Genomic DNA, 8,143 nt, shown 5'->3' with positions numbered 1-8,143 from the left:
GGACCTCCAGATGCATTCCTCTGCATGCGCATAAAAACTAACTAATGTCAGAAGGAGCAGACAGAGGGACCCAAGGAATTCTTATCTTTACAAACTTTGGTAAATTTAGACTGCTAAAGGATGGCTCTGAGATATATTGGAGGGTAAGAATGGCTTGTTTGCCTTCAGCAAAAAATCATCTTGGACAGATGGATCTCTTTTGATAACTAAATACGTTTGTCAATGTGAAAGCAAGGAAGAAGTCACTCATGTAATCAACCAATTCAGATAGAGGTGATCCATTAGGACTTCTGTTTGAATTCTGCATAGGTTTGATAATCCCTGCTCTTAATTTTAGTCGTCATAAACATAAATACTAAATTTCTAAAGATCAGACCTGGGCAACATAGGAGCCACATGTCATGTGCAGCCCTTGAACCTATCTTAGCAATCCTTGCATCCCTTCCACAGACTCACCTGAAGGGAAATGGAGCTTAATTGAATTTCAAGAATAACTTTTTGTATGTTCTTATTTTGTATGTTCACACATACACACTCTATAATTTAATTGAATTTCACTAACTTTTTGCATGCATCTGTCTGTGTGTATGCATGTGCGCAGATGTGCGTGTGTATTAGAAGGAACCACCACAACTAATTGGTGGTTTGTAACTAGTTCCTTACAAGTTCCTTTCAACCATGCACACAAATGAACAGGGAGAACAAACCAGCTTGATTTCCAATGAAGTGGAGGATGGCAAATTAACTCCCATAGAGCAACATGGACATCTGTCCACACATTCGGGTTATTTTCCAAGTGTGCTAAGAGAACAAGCCTTGGGGCTTTGCTTCCATTCAGAAACATGCTAAATCCACAGTTCCTTTTTATAAAAAAGAAAAGGAAGCTATGCCTCTTCTAACAAAATGCAGGGCAGTTTCCCACACACAAAATGGAGGAGGGAGGGTTGTCTGTGTGTGCAGCAACAGCAATTATTTCAAGGAAAGCCCAGTTGCCTTGGAAACTAGTCATCAAACCCAGGCCTTTGTAGGCTCTGTCAAGAGCAGCCTTCCTCTCATGTATTTCTCTTTTTTGTCCTCTTCGCCATTGCCTTCCAGACAGAAAGCTTGGAGGAGAAATGAATAAGCACTTTGGGATGTGGTTCATTCAAGAAGCCTGACAGAAACTGAAAGGGTCCAAGGGTGGGTGGGTGGGTATCCTAAGTGAGATGTAACTCTGGCGATTCCTCATTTTGTGGGCAAGGTGCCTTTGTTGGATGCATGCCTTCCAACATTTCACAGATGAAAACCAGGACAAGTGTGGCCAAGCAGCAACAGAATGCAGTCAAAACTACAAATATTATCAGCGAGGAAGAACAGACAAGTTGGAGAGACTGCAGCAGTTTGCTTTTGCCTGCGTCTATTGGGAAGGGCAAGGGTCTGGCCATCTATTCTCTCCTATGCTGCTGAGTTTGAATGCAAACTACTTTTGCACTTTGAACCCGCTTTGCAACAACAGAAGTAAGCTTTTAAAAGTGGCTGAGGATTGAGAAGCAAAAGTAAGAGGTGACAGAAGCAAGATCAGAATCCTGAGTATACCTATTTAGTAGCTTTTATATAGGGACCAAGAGGACTATTATCATTATCAGTGCAAAGGTTGGTGATTCAGGGGGTGAGCAAAGCATAGCATGATGAAAACGGTCCACATATCACATGTTTCCCACTTCACGTCTACACTTTCCAGCCAAATTTACTGGCTTAGGTCCCCTCCTCATGTACTTTCTGATTCTTTTCACTAGAGAGTAAAGGTGAGCTCTTTGGCATGCAAAGCAAGTACTCTACTACTGCACTTCAGTCCCGCTCCCTAAAGATACCATCCTTTTTCCTCAATCAGATCGCAAAATATTATTCAGCAAAATGGCTTGACACAAATGTGTGAAAAAAAGGTATCAGGATCACTTCCCCAACAGAAGAGAAACAAAGGATGTGCCATGAATAATTCATTATATACTGTGCTCTCAGCTCTAGAAATTAATTATGTGTAATTAATGTCAATTTGCAATGCCCTTCTTAGCTTCAAATTTCATCCAAACAATACTGTGAGAGGGGAAAAAAGCTTCCCGTACAATTATAATGCAATACAGAATGAGGCCATGACATCTCAATCCTCCAAAGGTACTTGGATTGAATGGATTGCTCTTTGTTTCTGTTGACAATGAACAAAATTATTCAGCTTTATCATATATACTCCAATCCTTTCTGTTCACCAAGGGCAGGTTGGTTTTTCAGGCTACCGTCATCATTAAATCCACATAATTAAATCCCACCCGCGGTTCACATGCAGAGCCCCAATCTAGTCTCATATGGAGCTGTTTCTCTCATAAACTCTGCGCACTCTGTTTCTACCCAAGTTTGGCTTTGGTTTGGCGTGCCACTAGCTCTGACCCTACATGCCATGTGTGCTCCACAATGACTTGCTATCCTTATAGGGATGGGCTGATGATGATGATGATGATGATAATGATGATCATCATCAATAATCCACCTTTTTCACAATCTGGGATGCAAGGCAGCTTAAAAAGGTAAAGGTAGTCTCTTGATGTGAATGTCCAGTTGTAACCGACTGTAAGGGGTGGTGTTCATCTCTGTTACTAAGCTGAAGAGCCAGTGTTGTCCAGTTCTGGGCGCCACATGAACACTGGTGTCGTCTTCAGACAACACTGGCTCTTCAGCTTTGCATCCCAGCACTTATGCTGAGACTTGGACGTTGGAGGTCTGTGAGCCAATAAGGCAGCCAAGCCAAGGAGGCATCAGGACAACTAATTAATCAGCCTCATTATTTATTAATTGCCTGAACAATAAACTGACATTTTAGGGCAGAATTCTGCCCTGCACCACATAGAAAACACAACAACGGGGCCTTAGTTTCAACCAAGTCTGGGTCAGGTCATGCCAAGAACAGCAGCGACGGTGGCCATTCACATGAGGTCACTTCTTGTAGGTCCAAGCATCCTGTAGGTCAGGTAACATACGGCGGTCCATCCAAAGCACCTTTGCTGTGACGTCCCCGATGAGAACACTTTGAATCAGCACACTGTACTTATCCCCAATTGCCCCTGCTAATGAGGTTTTAGTGCACCGAACCTTACTTAATGTGCTAGTTAATACAATGAAAATAATGAATCAATTACCCCAGAGGGACTCGTTGGCCTCTTCCATGCTCAAACTAAAGGGAGTTCAATTTTTCTCCTGCTCATCCTGGCGCATTTCATTTGGCAAATCTCCCCTTTATGCCTAGGGGAGCCTTCAGCTCCTGGTGCCAACCTTTCCCCCAAATCTCAACAACATATACAGTGGGCCCTTGGTATCTGCTGGGGTTTGGTTCCAGGAAATCCCATGGATACCAAAATCCGCGGATGCTCAAGTCCCATAAAATAACCAAAACCTGTCCAGCTGGCATTGGAGACACAGTTCTGAGTTTTTCCAAGAACATGATATTTCAGTCCTAGCAGCCCCATTTGTGACTGAAAATAGACCTATATGTGGCAGTTCTGCATTTTTCCATCAAAAATGGTGCCATCCCCTTGAGATTTGCAGCACCAAGAGTAGGATGCAATTTTGGGGCCAAGTTTTTGCAGTTTCATACCATGTGGATAGTGAGCTTGATTAGGATTTGTAGTCTCCATTGAACTATAAAACTCAGTGTAAACCTGAACCACTTGGAGTTCCCTCTCAGCCTAACCTACTTTACAGGAATATGTTGTGAAAATAAAGTAAGAAGACAAAAAAAAAGTCATGACATGCAGAGGAAAAAAAGCAGGATACAAATGCAATTAATGATGTATACTAAGACTTGTATGTGTGTGTGTGTGTGTGTGTGTGTATAATTTGTTGTATATATATATATATTTCTAAGGCACACGATCCTGTCTGAACTTGAAAGCTAAGCAGGGACAGCCCTGTTTAGTACTTGGATGGGAGACTGCCAATGAATGGCAGATGCTGTAGCCTATATTTCAGAGGAAAGAAATGGCAGAATGGAGACTTAAAATCCTCTGAGTGTTCCTTGCCTAAGAAAATGCTCATAAAATTTATGGAGTCTCCATAAGGCAACCTGAAGGCATAAACCCATATTTTTCTGCTCTGCGCTATTTCTTTCCAATAATTCACTATTTTTCAAATGAAAAATGGACTTGCTTCTCCCACCTTTATCATTTTACCACTTTTACCATTCTCTCTTCAAGCCATGTCAAATAATGCTTTAGCTATTATATTTATAATCTGCTTTGAGTCCCATTTTGGGAGAAGGAAGTGATATAAATCAAACCAGTCTCCCTCAGATGCAACTACTACTATTAGCCAAGCAGCAGCCAGGCTAAAACATGGCCTTTAAAAAAATTAAAGCCTTTACGTCTAATTAATATTTCCCCTAATCCACATGTTCATGGTTTTATATTGTTTTAATCTTTTAACCCTCTTTAATTTATTAAATTGTTAAGTAATGTTTCAGCCAGCTTGATTTATTTTTATGGCTTTGAATAACCGTTTCATTCAATATTTGTATGCCATACTGTGCTCTCATTATAAAGAGCTGGACGCAAGTATTCTACTACTACTACCACCACCACCTCCTCTTCCTCTCCTCCCAAAAAAGAGAAATGGCCATACTTTAAGCAACTACCTTGGGTTTTTTTCCGCATCAGTTTGGTAATACTGCTGTTTTCCTTCTTCCAGTGACCAATAACCATTAGTTTAGAAGCCTGTGGTCTTTAAAAAGAGTATATATTTGGTACTTATAGTGGAAAGGTATGGACCCACATCAAGGTAAGGGAAAACAAAAAAGAGTTGCCTCCAAGAAGCAAGGTAAACAGCAGTTGCCTCCAGGCAGATAACCACAAGAAACACTGCAAGTGAGAATGTCTTAGAGATATGTGCAACCTGAGCCAAAACCACATTACGTCCCTCAGGGCAAAGCTGCTTTGCTTTCCCAGCATGTAATATTTAATGTGTTAATATGCTGCACTAGAATTCCAGTAAGTACCTATATACAAGGTTGCTGCTATCACCGCGTGCCTTCAAGCTGAATCCAACCAATGGGGACCCTCTCAGAGGGTTTTCTCAGCCAGATTTGTTCCAAAGGGGTTTGCCACTGCTTTCCTCTCTGTGAGGCTGAGTGTGACTTGCACAAGGTCACTTGGTGGGCTTCCATGGCTGAGCAGGGATGAGACACAAAACATAAATGCTATAGGATATTTAGTATGTCGTACAACATAAAGAAAAGTCTACTGCTTGGTGGAAATCAAGTTGGGAAGCAATTAGAAGAGAGTACGAACTCTAAGAAGTGAAAATATGTTTGGCCCATGTGGCTCAATACATCTCCAGTCCATAAAGGCAACACTGGGTCCTCCACATTCAATGTGCAGGTTGCACTTGCTGCAACCACACCTTGACACAACTTGTTTCCCCCTTTAGCCCCTTCCCCATCTGTCACCTGGGGTGAGACTTGCCAGGCTTCCTTTAAGTCCCACTTAGAATGAGATTTCATTTTTACTTAGAATCGCTCCATCCAGCACCAAACTCATAGGGCTTGCCTTCCAAGGTCTTGTTAGTACTGAAACCAGACTCTGGTGCAGTATGAAATACTAAACAGCATTTCAGGGAGGCCCTCTTAAGAAGCATACATTGTTTTGTCTGAAGCGCATTCTAGACTCACAGCATGGCCTCCAGGGCCTGTCATTAAGGTTCTTTGGCTCACTGCCTGCATTAAATATTAGTCATGTGTGACCTACCAACCATGTTTTCATCACTCCCTGCAGGAGGTCAAAAATGGTGTTAGTAATTGCTGTCCTTGAAGAATGCCACAGATTTCCTTGCCTTGGATTAATGGCCAAGGGTCTCTTCTTTCTGCTATTGTCTGTACATGTGCAGACACATGCACATAATCACATAAAAATATTAAGAAGCCATCTACACTTGGGAAATATCTATTTCTATTATATGAATGTATTAACTCCACCAAATAGCCAGTGCTATCCAGTCATTTTGAGATAGATAGATAGATAGATAGATAGATAGATAGATAGATAGATAGATGGATGGATAGATCCCCAAACGACTGGATGTCATTGGCAATTTGATAGGTTCTATACATTCATATAATAGAAATAGACCTTTCCCAAGTGAAAATAGACTAACTCCCAGAGGCATGGCCAAGCAGAGGTATACCTCAGTTAGCAAAATAGATGTGTTCTTCTTTAACAGAACATTTGGTATCAGAGGCAGAAATAACATGGAAAGAATAGGAATTAAATCCACAAGAATAGAATCATAGTTGGAAGGAGCCTCATGGAGTCTAACCTCTTGCTCCATGCAGGATCTCGAGCTAAAGCATCCCCAGCAGGTAGTTGGCCAGCCTCTTTTTGAGGATATCTCACCTCCTCTCTAGGCAAGAACAGTTCAAGATGTTTTAACTATCTTTCAATTCAAAACTAACAATAAGCACATGTGAAATGTTTCTTCCAAACTGTATCAAGAGATGTCTCTTCATCAGCTCCACTTTTCCTGGATCAAACATTGATCAGAATGCAGACTGCAGTCGAGAAATCAGAAGACTAGGAATGGAAAGGGAAGCTATGGAAGGAACTAGATAAGATCATAAAGAGCGAAGATATACAACTGAACACTAAAATTAGAATTGCCCAAGCCACTGTATTCCTTATCACCATGTATGGATGTGAGAGCTGGACGTGAGGAAAGCAGGTAAGAGGAAAATCAGTTCATTTGAGATGTGGTGTTGGAGAAGAGTGCTAACATGGACAGCAAAACAAAACAAAAATGGGTCTTTGAGCAAATGCAGCCCAAAATCTCAGTGGAAGCCAAGATGATCAAATTGAGGGTGTTGTACTTTGGCCACATCATGAGACGACACGACTCATTGGAAAAAACAATAATGCTAGGAAATGTGGAGGGCAGTAGAGAGGAAGACCAGATGCCAATGGCCTGAATCTGCAAGAGTTAAGCATAGAAAGATAGGGGGGCTTGGAGATGTCTCATCCACTGGGTTGCCATGAACCAGGGATGACTCATGGGCAGTTAACAACTCCACCACCACTTTGGAAGGTGATCATTATTGAAAAATCGGAATGCATTTTATTCTTATTTGATACCTCCATAAACTCCTTGAGCAAACAGAAATGTAAATCTATTTTTTTTTTAAAAAAAAACAACCACCACCACCGTTTATATAAAATCCACCTTAGAGAATTGTCCACTGACTCCACAAAGAATACAGATTTAGAGAACAACATTTAGCAGGGCTTGCTACGAAACCTTGCGTTGACTACAAACTGTTGTCCTAGCCAGCGTCAAATGGAAGCCGGGGAGCCTGCCAGAACAGCTGTACTCTCAAGGCAGGAAATACTACAGTATAATCTCCAGTCACAAATCCCACTCATTCTTAATTTTATTCCTGGCCTGAGCTCTGAAAGGCTCCTGTCCTCGGCCGAGCACTGCCTGCCTCACAGTTGGAAAGAAGGCTGATTACCTTTCAGCACCAATCCACTGCTGTCTCTTTCAATAAAAGGTGATAAGAGCCTAGCCTGAAAAATCTGGTGAATAAGCAAGGCCGGAGTGACATCACTTGTCAGACCACTGCAAACCCAGCCAATTGGGGAAGCTTGTGTGCTGAAAAACCTTCACACCAGGAAATCCAGGGAGAAATCCCATGTGGAATGCTTCCCTTCTATCCTACTCCAGCCCTTCCTTAGCAACTGGCGAACAAACAGTTGTCTACGGTCAAGGAGAGTATGTGAACCCAAAGACACCACATTTAACTTCTGTCCCTATGGACAATTCAGACATCAAAAACAGCATGCATAGTTTAAAGATGTGCCGTGCATTTGTCAGGACCAATAAAATACATAAAACATAGCATTGCTTTATATTAGGTTCTTCTTCTCACTGTGCGAAGGAAAGTCAGATCATAAAAAGCCGAGTGGGAAAAGACCATACAGGTGATAAATCTACATACAGTATACAGTACTGATTTGGACCCAGCATCTTCCTTGTCCCAAATTAGGGTTTCCCAAGTTTTTTTTAAAAGATATTCAATACTTCTTTTTATTATCCTGTTTTCTTGTATTCTTTTGTTTCCTTAAAATCCACTTCT

Source organism: Sceloporus undulatus, chromosome 6 (genome assembly GCF_019175285.1).
Source record: "Sceloporus undulatus isolate JIND9_A2432 ecotype Alabama chromosome 6, SceUnd_v1.1, whole genome shotgun sequence".
NCBI lineage: Eukaryota > Metazoa > Chordata > Lepidosauria > Squamata > Phrynosomatidae > Sceloporus > Sceloporus undulatus.
Note: the sequence above shows the minus strand (reverse complement) of the source record.